We start from the raw sequence: 14,490 nt of genomic DNA on the forward strand, positions 1-14,490 counted from the left end.
AGTTATCTACAAGCTAAAAGACATCGATATTGAATTATATTGTTTTTTCATACTTTGATTCAGAAGGTAGGGTAGAAAATCCGACATTTAATAATTTCTTTCAACGACGTAAAATGAAGTGTCGAGAACTCGGTAATACTTAGCGATTTTGTTTTGAAAGGCTTTTTGATGACCGCATAAACAGAATGGTTTCTGTCGGTGGAAGTTATTCGTAATAAACAAAACAGAGCGTGCGGTCACCATATATACATATAAATATACATATTTATATGTATATATACTATATATATACCAATTAATACCAATTAAATACCAATAAGTACCAATAAATACCAATAAGTACCAATAAGTACCAATAAGTACCAATAAGTACCAATAAGTACCAATAAGTACCAATAAATACCAACAAGTACCAATAAATACCAATTAAAAATGATAAATTGTATTAACACTATATATTATATAGTGTTAATACAATTTATTATTTTTAATTGGTATTTAGAATTAAATAAGTTTGGTTAATAAGTTTGCTCATTTGTTTTTATAATTTTTTAAAAGGTACTTATTTTTATGTCTGCATTTAGAAATAAGTTCATTTTTTTTTATTTAGTAAATTTTCTTGATCTAAATAAGTAATAATTTCAAACTTTTTTGTTAACAAAATATACATTTTTGAGATATGTTATTATAGGTAGGCGCAGTTTTTAGGATACCCCAGTTTAATTTAAAGTTAATATTTTTCTTTTAGTTGCCAAATATATTTTGACAGCATAGTCTCTTTTGAGTACTTTTCATGATTTTTTTTATTTTTTAATGTAGTTGATGGAACTTCCTGGTCAAAGAAATCAATTACTATTTTACAATGCTTACTATATAACTAAAAAAAAATTATTTACAAGTATATTTTATAATTATATAGAAATGTGATTTATTTTACTATAGGAGGATGGATCCTGCTTAAATACAACACATTGAAATTTGACTGATAGCATGTTTAATTTGTATAGTAAAGATAAATAAAACTGGAGAAAATAAAGAAAAAGAAAATGTTTATTTAACAAGAATGAAAATATTGCGAGAAAGAAAAAGATCTAGATTTAAAATAAATAAATTAATAAAATCAACAGTAGTGTTAAGTAGACTGTTGACACAACGAATTTAACCGATTTGTTTGGAAGAAATAGAAATCGATTTATTAAATTCTTTTGTAGTAAAATTATTATTATTCGAAATATATTATAAATCAATGACAACAAATGCATGGTCATTAGTTGAATTAACAAGTAATTTACATAAATTTATTAAAAGCAGCTAAATAAGTTTAAAGATTATGGCAATTGTCGAATGTTTATATACATCAAAATGAATTGGAAAAACCTTTGAGATTGGTTTTAAAAAGATCTTTTGTGATATTATTGGAGTAATAGTTTATATTCTAGTAATAAAGTTTTGTTAAATAGGATATGGGTACTTAATAGGTATTGATTATCATTATTTAATTTATAATTTTTTATTCATTTTATTTTAACAATAATCATCCAGTCAATTGATTTGTGAATTTTTTGTTTGTTTAAATATTATCTAGACTATCTGGATATTGTTTAGATATTTTATATATATATATATACACACATATATACATATATATACTTGCTGCCAGTTTCTCTTTTTTCAGAATCGTCAAGAATTTTTTCTATTTTCTTGTTCTTTAAGAACATTGAGCACTTTCTATTTTCTATGTTCTGTTTTGAACATTGAGCACTAATTTAGTAAAATACACTAACACAATTTACATCCAATTTAAAAAATCTATTGCAAATAATAAGTATTCAAGATTTGAATAATAAATAATGTGGTTTGTTATAAATCATTATATTATATACTAATTCATAACATTTTATGAACTCATGATATATACTTAAAAAATTAGAAAACTTTCTTGTCGGACTTTTTTAGTTACCGCTTTATAAGCTTTTAGAAAAATCCCGCGGGATCTGAACGGCACAATTTTACGTCACCCTCAGATAAACGAAACAAACCCGAAATTTACGGAGACTGGCCTTAAACTACATGAGTAGAGTGCAGGATGGGCAACTGCCCACCCAACATTTCTGCACCGGGGGCAGAGGATATCTTCTGCCCCCCCCCCCCCCCCCTCCAAAATGTCACTATCGGCGATTCAAAACAGCGATAATTTTATGCATTCGGAAGAAAAAAAACTTTTACATTCAAAAGAATGCAAAAGTTTTTTTTTTGAAAGACCTTTTGCATTCGATAAGAAAGTATTTTAGCTTATCGATATTTGTATTTAAGTTCCTGATGTTGATGTGTATTACCGTGAACTTTTATGTGTTAGTTTGGAGTTCAGCTTTAAAAGTTTTTATAACAAAGTATGTAGGGTCAAATACTTTGTACTTGACTCTACATATTTTGTACCCTCTGTGAAAGAGTGGTTAAACAAATGTGATGTACCCTCTGTGAAAGAGTGGTTAAACAAACGCGACACATGGATGTCAGACACAATACAAAATGAAATTATTCAAATGTTTGCACATTCAGTTCAACGAAGCATTGTCCCTAATATATCGCAGTGCTCATATCTTGGCCTTACAGCTGATGGAACTACAGATGTGGCGGATCATGAGCAATTTTCTGCTAGCATACGGTATGTAGGCCCTAATTTAAAAGTACAGGAATGCTTTATGGGTTTCTACAATTGCCAGAACAGCACTGCTGAAACATTGTTTTATCCCATACCCAGCCAACATTGACTGACGGGTACCGCATGGTTTTTAACTGGGCTTACGGGAACGGGATTTAGAAGGGTTTGTGTTCTGGTTTCCAGACGGGTCCCGTACGGTTGAAAAATTTAGCAAAAATAGTGATATGGGCCGCATGTGGTGATTATAAGGGCTAAGAAAACTGGGACTTTTACGGGTTTTCCATTAGGGACCCATCTGGTGAAAATAATATGCGGAAAAATCTATGCAATCAGATCATTATCGCCATTTACAACTTAACTTGTGCAAAAAAAAGTTTTTAAAATATAACGTATAAATTAAAGTTATAATGGCTTTCTTGTTTTATGTTTTTTATGAAACTCTATATAAAAAGTTATAACTATTTTTATTTCTTATATATAAATTTTTCTCTTTTTCTTTCTTTAGTAAAAAGTTGAAAATTTTACAAAGTTTTACATGCAATTTGAACAATAAAAACTTTAAAGAATTCATTAATATTTACGTTTATGAAAAGTAACGCCACAATGCATATAATATTATAAAGTTGACGTGAGGGTTTTCATTATTGTCTTACTTCCTTGTGGCATACATTTTTAGAATCATGAATGGTTTTTGAAGACCATTGAACGTTTTTCTGTAAAACCAAAAGTTCAATTTAGTAATATTTTATTCCTATGTAAAGGAGATTGCGGAGTATGGATTTTTTCTATTTTCGTTTACATTTTGTAGCAGAGTTACTTACTGTGTAATTTCTGTACTGTGTTACTGAGTAAGATGTTGTATGCAATTGTTGCATTCGATGAAGAAAACAATACAGATTACGTACCACTAATTTGGTTAGGGAATGCTGTGAGTGAAAATGTGTTATCAATAATTTCCTCTAGAAAATCTACAGATTTTTATTGGCCTCGCTGGACAAATATGAAAAAAATAGACTTAGCTAAATCAATATGTCAAGAACCTGAGGTTGGATGGCTTAGGTTTTCAGGAAGAATTTTGTCAACTGCAGGTAGTTTATATAATATTCTCAAATATAGTAAAGTAATAATTTTGATAATTTTTTATAAATTTATTTAAGCATTTTAATCATAATTATTGAAATTTGAAAATGAAATTTTGATACATCAAAAATTATCATAAGTACTTTTTAAAATTTAGACATAGAATCTGAAGCAAAAGAAAAATGCAGAAATGTAGAAGATACCTAAAATGTTGATGAAGTATATCAAAACCAAAAAAATAGGTATATAAAGTTACATAATTTTAATTTAACATACAAAATGTGTTTATGTTAGTATTACTCCGCTTATGTTTATGTTACTGGCTTAAAACTTGTACATTTATGAATTATTAAAATTTCAAAAAAAATAATAAAACTTTTTATAATTAGCCAATCCTTTAGAGATAATCAAGAAAAGCCTTTTGAGAAAAGTGAGTGAGATATTGTTTTAATATTTGTTTTAATAATTGTTATCTATTATAATGTTAGGTTCCAATTAAATATTTGTCATTTATAGATTGCATAAAAATTTTTATGTATATTATAGCTTGCATTGTCAAGGTTTTTCTGTAGGAGAATATGAAATATGAAAGGGAATAGATGGATATCTAGACTTAGAAAATGTCAGAACTAAGCGAACTCTACGTATGTATAGAGTGTTCAAGGGGAATCGAAAATCTGTCCAATTTAGTAAAAGTCTGACTTATCCAGGGTTCAACTTAACAGGGTATATATATATATATATATATATATATATATATATATATATATATATATATATATATATATATATATATATATATAATTTAGAGCCTTTAACATTACTTGCAGGTCCTTGTGCTAAAAGGGAATGTGGTGTGCATTGATATGAAACCAATTTACTTCATTAACCCCCTTGAATGCTTTAAATTATTGTATCATATCCCCTAACTGCCTTCTTTGTTCTAGAGTTTGTAGGTTGAGATAAGTCAGACAGGCTTTTATATATATAAATAAATAATAAATACATGAAATTACCCACAGCTACTGTGTTTTGCCAGAAGTTGGCAAAACACTTGCTCAGCTGCGCAACAAATTAAACAAAGCAAGAAATTTTAACAATCAAGAGTTTTCTGGTGGAATAGTTCTCCATTCATAGAGTATTGAATTAAATTGCATAACGACGTCAGTGCTTCCTGTTTAATAGATTTTTGCATTATTAAAATGACCTTGAAATATATTATTTATCTAGTTTTTAGCCAATGCAAGTTGTTATATTCTTTGTTATTTACTTGAGCTTCTTTTCTAGTTTTAAATACCAGTCTTGGTGCACAATTCTGAACAGACTGCAGTTTTTTTAATAGTGTCTTATCAATTCCAAAGTAGAGGGAGTTACAATAATATAGTTGTGAAAATAATAATGAACATACTAAGGCGCACAGATTTTTATTGGATAAGAATTGTTTTATTTTGGGTATTTTTCTCATTATATTGTAACAGTTTTTAACAATCTTATTCATTTGTGTTTTTAAAGATAATTGATTGTCCAGTATCACATCTAGACTTTTTGCAGAATCAACAAATCAAATGCATTCCTTGTTAACAAAAGTACCCTTAATAATAATATCTTTTTGAATGTTAGGTGGTGCCATAATTAATATTTTTGTTTTTGATTGGTTTATGAATGATTCCCACATCCATTTAGAAATGTATTCAAGACATTTTGGTATATCCACAACTTGATATTAAAAAGATTTGGACCCAGGACTGTACCTTGGGGTGCTCCATATTTTACATTTTGGTTAGATGAACATGAATTACCAATTTTAACTTTATGGGGACGGTTAACTAAAAAAGTTCAAATATATCATTGGTTAGTTTAAGTAAAAGTGTTTCAGTCGAATGATGTTGTTTGCAGATAAGTGTTTTTACTAATTTATATATATATATATATATATATATATATATATATATATATATATATATATATATATATATAAATATATGTTTATTTATTTATTTAAAAATATATACAATATCAATATAAAATTATAGTTTATTTATCAGTAACTAAAGGAATGTTATACATTTACTATCACAACAATTTTTTATCTGAAGAATATTGAGTAGAGAGTTTTATAATATATTAAATGAATAAAACCAGGTGTGTTACCTATAAAATTTCAAACTAACAGTTAAATTTTATTTTTTCATAGCTTATATTGAAACAAGAAAAAGCTTCGAAACGAGAATAAAACGATGGAAAAGCTTCCAATTCGCGAAACAACCGTGAAATCAGATGATACGCGATTAAAGAATGGTTTAAAATTCTCTCAATTTTGACATTGTAATTTTAATTGTTATTTTGTTTGAAACAAACAGTAAAATCATATACAGTTTTATCTGTAAATTGTAAACGTAGTTTTGCAAGATTTGCAATTGGCAAACTTTGTGGGAACTATAAGGGTTACCCAGCGGGTATACCCATATGGGCCCCAGAGGAAAACCGCGGTCAAGATCCGGCGGGTTCCCGATGGGTTTCCCATATGGGTCCCAGTTGCAAACCCAAATGGGCCTCTTATGGTTTTAAAGTACGGGATTTGACTGGGCCCCACATGGAAACCGCGGCCGAGATCCGGCGGGATACCGTTGGTCTTTCCATACGGGACCTAGTTGCGGATCCGTATGGGCCCCGTACGGTACCCGTCTGTCAATGTTGGCTAGGTAGCCAAACAAGTTTCTAAGGCACAAACCTTCTATGGAGTCCTATTATGCGATGCTTTGTTTTCCAAATTTGAATTGGTAGCCAAAGCTTTGCAGAGCCCATCACTGAGTGCATCAGCCGCTGAAAAATGTGTTCAACTCCTTCTGGCTCAACTTCAAGACTTACGTATGATGAATTTGCTTCAGAATTACACAGGAAGGCCATCGAGAAAGCTACCAAACTGAATCTCGAGCTGCCTAAGGCACAGTGTAGTTCCACAGTTAATGCTCCTGCTCGTTTCTCGCATGGAGCTCAGAGCCGTAATGTAGAACAATTAACTACAGATGTTATCTGGAAGAAAAGTCTCTTCGAAGCCATTGATCACTCAGTTGCAGAACTGCAGCGCCGTTTTAACCAAGAAGTATTGCATAAAATTGCAAGCACAGAAGCTAATTTGATAGGTTCATGCACATCCACAAGTAATGCAGCCACACTAGCCAACATGCCACTGCAAAGTTTGCCAAATAATGTCGATGTTCCTATGGTGCTGTTACAGCTGTAACTGCTTCCACAGTTGTTTAAGGACAAGTCACTGCCTAAAGATTTACACCAGCTAGCAGCAACTTTAAAAGACCTTGAAACAAGTACCCGCAGGTTATTTGACATGGTGGAACAGGTAGTTTTGTTGTGTTTATTTGTTCCAATATCCGAAGCTGGTCCTGAAAGGTCCTTTAGTGCATTGAGACGGCTTAATACTTGGCTACGGTCAACAATGTCACAGAGTCGCCTCACTCACCTCGCTTTAATGCATATTAACAAAGATTACCTAGACAAAGTTGACATTACAGCACTCATGGAGGAGTTTGTGGCTAAAACCGGTGAACGTTCATCCGTATTTGGGCATTTTTTACAGTAACTGTAATTGTTTTTGGTAGATTTTGTTTTGTACCAAATATTTAAATATAATAATTTAAAAAGGATTGCAAATCTGCATTTAGCAGGGTTAATTATGCCTAAAAAAATTTCAGTGGGATAACGCCTCCCAAACATCCCATTCAGGGAGGGGTACCCCTCCCCAAGCCCCACCCATTTCTACCAGTCTTTAAACACTTCCAGCGCCTATGTAGGCAACTGTCATAAAGTATCGCGTTATGTTAAGGAAGTCAGATTCTAAGCATCCAATAGATATGAACATGTCTTTTAGCAACAATGCCAGCTTAAAAAGTAAACCCATGGTTTCATATAATTTGCACTCATTAAAGTTACCCAGAATAAAAATGAAATCACCACCAACGGGCATAAATTTTGTAAATTGCCTAACTAAATTTCTTCTGTAACTTACATAAATTTTTTTATTTTTTATCAGATCTAGGATATTTATAGCTGATTATCCTCTCCATTAGACCTTTACAAGTTCTACAGTAGATCTTATGTTAATCCATATGCCTGAAAAGAATATTTGTAATGTAAACTCTTTGACCATAAATTGTTTACTCTATATCTTTTCAAGTATTATTTTTCATGCGGAAAATTTTACAGCTCTAAAATAAGTCTACAAAAAATCTCTGTTTTTTTAAATTTTCAAAGAGAAAGTCTTCAGTGACTTAAGACACAAATGTCTTTTGATTAAGCACAAACAATACTCATGAACTTTAACCAAAAAAAAATTTGCATGAAACATAGTATTATTACTTTGTTGCCGACATATATTGTAAGTAAAACTGAAATAGTACTCAATACCTTCATAACATTGCTTGCCATCTGATTGCAATTTCATTCCAATTGAGCATGAACAGATCGCATAGCCTGACTCAATATCACACGTATGAGAGCAAGCTTTAAAATAACAATGATCTTTGAAGGAAAAACAAAAGCATTATTTTAAACAATGTCAATTATGTATGTATGTATGTATGTATGTATGTATGTATGTATGTATGTATGTATGTATGTATGCATGTATGTATGTATGTATGTATGTATGTATGTATGTATGTATGTATGTATGTATGTATGTATGTATGTATGTATGTATGTATGTATGTATGTATGTATGTATGTATGTATGTATGTATGTATGTATGTATGTATGTATGTATGTATGTATGTATGTATGTATGTATGTATGTATGTATGTATGTATGTATGTATGTATGTATGTATGTATGTATGTATGTATGTATGTATGTATGTATGTATGTATGTATGTATGCATGCATGTATGTATGCATGTATGTATGTATGTATGTACAGGTCACTAAGGGTCACTAAGAGTGATTTAGGTTTCAACATTTTTCAAATAAAAGCAGGCAGTGCTCTGCAGCTTATTATGGGCTCTGCAATCTGCATTGTTCCTGTTGCGGTGTTTTGTTTACTTGTCATTGCATTTTTTGAATCAAATAAATTTGGAATACTACTATGGAGTAGGGAATGTCCGGGTCCGGTATCGGTCATCGATAAAAGCTATAGATAATTTTACCGGACCCCGATAACCCGAACGGGTATTATCCGATAACGCCGATAAAATCGAGTAATCGAAACTTTTTATACCCGACCCGACTCAATGTTTCGGGTAATTTAGATAATCGGTATCCGAAAATTATTGATCCTGCCGGTTTCCGAACCCGATTACCCGAACGGTTCTGTCGGGTATTTTGTGAAAAAGGTACATTTTGTTTAAAAATAATTGATTTCTCTAAAAAAGTAACCAAAGTGGAATATAACCGTAATAATCGCAATAATTACATTTTCACTTGGCTTTTTACAGTTAAACAAAATTTAATGTATTTCTTTATGCTTTTCACGCCATCTTTTTGGCAAAATTACTTTATCTCACCCTTTATTTGAAATGCTCGACTCTGATTGGTTGTTAAAAAAATTCAAGGTAAGCCAAAACCAGTAAAAGCGATTGTAATGCATCCTTGTGTGTCAAAATTGTTTACTTTTTCGTTTCTTGATATGATGTTAGAAAGGTTGTAATTTTAAAATTTTGAATTTAAAATGGAATGTGCGTAAAAGAGAAAAATATTTCAAAAATGTTTGCTAGCCAGTCAAGTGCTCTGTCATCAAAAAGTCTAGGCGATGTTGATACTAAAAGCGAAGCTGGAAGTGAATGTAAAAAAGAAAAAACCCAACACTAACTTTAGATCCAGATGACCTGCCTCCCCATGAAAACGAAGCCGAAAATAAGGTAATAAATTGCCAATTAGTTCAATTTCTTTATCTAGTACCTGTAAATTTTACACAGGTTGCTACTTGCCTTCAAGCGTTGTTTAAAGTTGCAAAGAATTCCAGACAAGTTGTTTACCTAGTAGCCAACTACTTGGACCCTTGTTACAAATGTGAGTGAAAAATCATTTAAAAATATTATTAGTCAAAAGTTGCAATGTTACTGACTGTAGTCTACTCTTGTGCAAGTTCCTAATCCACCATTAGACGTGGCCAAATGTCAAAAGTTACATCTAAAGTTGCTAATATAAATAAGTGCTACTAATGATCTTAAGTAATGCTGTTGCGAATTATTAAAAGAAATGAGAGGGAATAGTTGCGAATAATTCGAAAAATGCAAATAGATGTAAATATTTGGATACAAACTCAGTAAAAATTGGTTAAAGTATGAAAAAGTCTGACTATCTGCCCTTAAAGTCAGTCTTTTTGCCCATGAAAGTCTAACTTTTTAAATTCTGTTTTATATTTTTCAGACCAATATATCAAGTTCTTGAAAGCCAGGCTCAAAGAAACAAAATTCAGTCTCCAGAATGTGGCCAAGGATCCTGAAGAAGCTGACAAACAGTTCTTGTCAAGTTTGTTCAGCAAAAGTGGGGGAAGAAGACTCCGAGATTGAACCATTCCTCGTCAATGACAGCCTTCGGCACTCACAATTTGGAAGCTTTTCTTTGAGCTTTATCCAGCCAAAGAAGCAGAAGAAGCGCGACTGGATTGAAAGGAGAACTTTTGCCTATGAAAATGATTTTGAGGCAGTTTCTTCATGGATGGGAAAGCCAAAGCAGTTCTGGGTGACAAAATGGAACATCTATCCAATTTCAAGGCTGCCTTTGCTATCCTGAGCATTCCTGCAAGTTCAGCATCCTCAGAGCGCTTGCTCAGCGCTGCCAGCCTGACAATCACGAAGGGAAGAAACCGTATTGATCCTCTGAAAGCTGAAAAACTGCTCTTTATAAAGAGCAGCTCTTAGTTTGAGAGAAAAACGTTGCTCAAATTCTGTTCAGAAACCAAAGCTCTTCATCAATTCAAATGAGGACCCGAATGATGACATCGATGAAGCCACTGTTGACCCAATTAACATTGTGGACATGTATGACATTGAAGAAGACGAAGAATTTTTCAAAAATGATTTTTTAGAACTTAGTTCAGAATTCTTCCTATTTATTTCTTGCTAAGAAACTCATGAAAACAGTCTCCGAACCAGTAAATCTCCAAACTTTAAATGTTTGTTTGTTATCAGTGTTAGATAAAATTCTAAGGTGAAATCGCTGTACTTGCCAGTGTTTTATTTCGTTGATGACTAAGGGAACTAGTGTGTTTAGAAAGTTAACTTTTGGTACCAAAACTGCATATATTTTCGCATCATTTGACCTTTTTCATTTACTCATATTGTTTAATTTATTGTGGACTGTAATTAAATACTTCATTAATTAACTCCCAGCTTAGTAAGTTTAACTTAGTACATTTTTTTAATTTTTGCATTTTACATTTCACAGACTCTTTTAAAGATGCTAAAATTACCATAAGCAATAACTCGTAGCAAAATTTAGTGACTTCAGCGATTTTTACAATTTTTTAAAATCTTTTACTATGTTTCGAGACCCAAACGGTGACAAAGTCAAAAACCGAACGGGTTCGGGTTTTCGGGTAAAAAAAAAAGTTCAATACCCGAGCAGGTACCCAATAATTTATCGGTTTCGGTTCCTTAGCTGCCAGTACTCGATAACCCGTTCGATAACTATTTCGTTTTATCGGAATATCGGGTATTTAAAGGGTTTATACCCGAACGGGTTCGGGACCCAAAAAAGTTTTGGAAATTACCTGTTCGGCGGCTGAACGATACCCGATGACATTCCGTGCTATGGAGGTCTTTATGAATGAAAATAGGAGTGCATATTTTGTAAGTAAACACTAAACAAAGGCCATATATTGAACTTTTTCACAAATTAATGGAAAGTATTAATGACTTTCTTGTATTTTAGTATTAGTCAGACAAATAAGTGTAAAAGTTAGATTTTATTGAATACTTATATTTATTTGCACAGGGTTCACTGCATAAAAAAAGATTGAAAAATATTATTGCAGTTGAAAGTTGTTCGGCAAGTACAAGATGTTTTGCTAAAGTCTAAATGAGAAGGAAAGTTACAAATGAGCTAACATAACCTCCAACAAATGAGGATGCCGTTTAACTGATCAAGATCTTCTACCTAAAGAAAAAGTCACTACTAAAACAAAAAGCATCACTTGTTACGTCAAAGGTTATTGAAATTTGGCTGCAAGTTACGCAAAGAATTTATTTTAGAATGCAAATCCTGATAAAACCTCATGTTGGCTCTAAAAAGCTTAAAAAGAAAAAAAAAAAAACAACAACTTAAAATTAGGCTAACCAGGAACCATTTCAAACCGATCTCCTTATTCATATTACAATGAGAAATGCATTAAAACCATGTTAGTCAAAGAGTTTTTCTGCATGATTCTCATCATAAAGAAAAATGATGTACTATCATACGTACGCTATAGGTACTGCAAAAATAACTGCACTTTAAAATCATTAACGTTGGTTTTTTTTAAGTGACCTTGGTTGTGGTTAGAGTTTCAAGATACTATAATTTTAATGAGATAATCCTTCTTTTGAAGACTTCAAATGATTGAAAATCATTAACAATTCTGCCGATAGAGCATTTGATTTGGTGTTTTAAGGCATTTCCTCTATAACAATAAACGATGAACAGAAAAACGTTCTACTAAGATTAGAGAATTGTTGAAGAAAAATTTATCAGCCGTATTTTAAGGTTATTTTGATGAAAATGGCTGAAAGCAATAGCAAATGTAATGAGATTGTGATCCAATGACAGATAATTAGGTCAAATGACAAAAATTGACCTCTTAGTGCTCTAGTTTACTGCAATGTGCATTAGTTGTGTAATACACGTCTAAATAAATACTTTCAAAAGCTTAAGTTGGATATGTTTTATTGATAGCAGATGTATTCTTTTTAAACAAATAGGTTTCACTTGCTTCCCTATTATAAAAACAATAATAAAGAATGTCGAATGGGTTTTTTGAATACTTGAAGAAGCTCTTTTTATCAAATTGTAATAATTTAAGGAGATTTGTTTAATCTAGTTTACGTTTGAATCTTATTAGTTGATTTCTTTAGTTGCTATCATATCCATTTGTAGTAAATAAGTCATCTCATTTTAAAAAAGGATTAAGAACTTTCGCTGGAAAAAAAATATAAAAGCCTATTTTAGAATATGCGATTATGGTTTTAACATAGATTTATTTAGAAAAATCCAAGTTTGAAGTGCACTGGATATGGGCTTGAATGTCAGTTAAAATATATAGAGAGTTTTTAGTGTTTTTTTCAGCAGTTGAAAAAGTGCACAAAAAAAAAATGCAACAAAAAATACACCAAATAATGCACCCAAAAATGTAAAATATAAGCGCAAAAGCCAATTTGAAAAAAAGAAAACTTTAGTGTGGATTGAAATATACCCTTGCGAAATCTCAACCACTTATCGTTCCTGCGGGACTGGTAATATGCCAAACTGTGTATAAAATTGATGATTTTTAAGAAAAGGAATCAATATTTTGATGATGATTGCACAATCAAAATACTAATTCCTTTTATTAAAAATCATCACAAATATGATAATTCAGTATTTTGGCCTGACTTAGCTTATTGTCACTTTGTGTAGTTTTTTCTCGCAATCAACAAGTCCCTAAATAGCAATAATTTTCTCTCCTAACTAACTATCCTTTTTTACAAATTTTCTCCTTTATATATACCCCATGCTTTTCCCAAAATATCCTTCCACAAACCGTCATAAATCACCACAAACACATATTTACAATTCTTATTGGTAAAAACTATTAAAGCTATTAAATCCCTAACGTCATCAAATGTTCTAGAACTTTCCGGAATTACACTTTGTTAGAAAAGTGACCAACACTTTAGAATTTTCTATTAAAACATTAGCTATAAAATCCTTTTAAGGATTGCTAACTTTTTAAAAGTTGATATTGTCTCAAATACCAATTCGACGACATTTTGTTCATACCATTCCAGAGATTTCTTAAGTAGTAGATTGTAGCACTATCAGGCCAAAATATTGTGGGCATATGCTTTTTATTGAATGGAAAAGGTGTTTCTCAGAGCATTCTTCTACATACAGATCCAAACTCAGTCTTACGAGTAATGTATGCGACTAAGTAAAGATTTGTGAAAATGTCACTTGTGAAAACAAATGATTTTGAAGAAAACTTTCAAAACTTTCTCTCGACATAAACTTTTTCTCGATTTGTTTACTCGTTTTAACCCATTAGAATGACAACCAATAGTTAATACAACACAATCAAACAATACATTAGCTTCTTTTTACAATAAAATTATAAAAATCTTTGAAGTTGTTTTTGAGTAATTAACGATAAAAGGGTGCTGAAAATGTCATCGTGTTCAACCGATAAGCAAGTGCATATTAGGGGGATATTCAGTAAGTTTGAGATTGAAGAAGAAGAAATGAAGAATGAATGAAGTATGAAGTTTGAATGAAGTATGAAGTTTGCTGCAAAATACATAAAAGAGCTTTCAAGCTATAAATTGTAAATTTATAAATGATTTATATATTATGAACTGTCCCTTCGCCTTTTCTACCATTTAAGTTGTCTACACTTAGAATAGTTTAAAATTTTTTCATACTTCAAATAACTTCAAAACTTATCAGAATTGAAAAATAATTATTATGAACACTAATAATAATAACTGATAATATATAGAGATATTCTTTGCATTCAAAACATAACCTTTCTGACAGAGGCATGAAAAACCGTAAAGTTTG

The 14,490-nt window shown here is 31.2% G+C and overlaps 1 long non-coding RNA gene across 6 annotated transcripts; it reads left to right on the top strand.

Moving 5' to 3' along the window:
* Nucleotides 1–3,168: 3,168 nt before the first annotated feature.
* LOC149890753 (uncharacterized) lies at nt 3,169–6,094 on the top strand. 6 transcript variants are annotated; one of them, XR_016450695.1, is made up of 6 exons: nt 3,169–3,290; nt 3,626–3,750; nt 3,900–3,984; nt 4,132–4,172; nt 5,426–5,521; nt 5,937–6,094. It is a non-coding gene; the product is annotated as an uncharacterized LOC149890753 (long non-coding RNA). The 6 variants fall into 6 exon arrangements; XR_016450692.1 differs by lacking the exon at nt 3,169–3,290 and having other exon boundaries at nt 3,306–3,750; XR_016450694.1 differs by lacking the exon at nt 3,169–3,290 and having other exon boundaries at nt 3,306–3,750; nt 4,144–4,172.
* The last annotated feature ends 8,396 nt before the right edge of the window (nt 6,095–14,490 follow it).

The sequence above is a fragment of the Hydra viridissima genome, unplaced genomic scaffold (genome assembly GCF_058129835.1).
Source record: "Hydra viridissima isolate aposymbiotic clone 2 unplaced genomic scaffold, HvirCarnegie_v1 scaffold_3, whole genome shotgun sequence".
Lineage (NCBI taxonomy): Eukaryota > Metazoa > Cnidaria > Hydrozoa > Anthoathecata > Hydridae > Hydra > Hydra viridissima.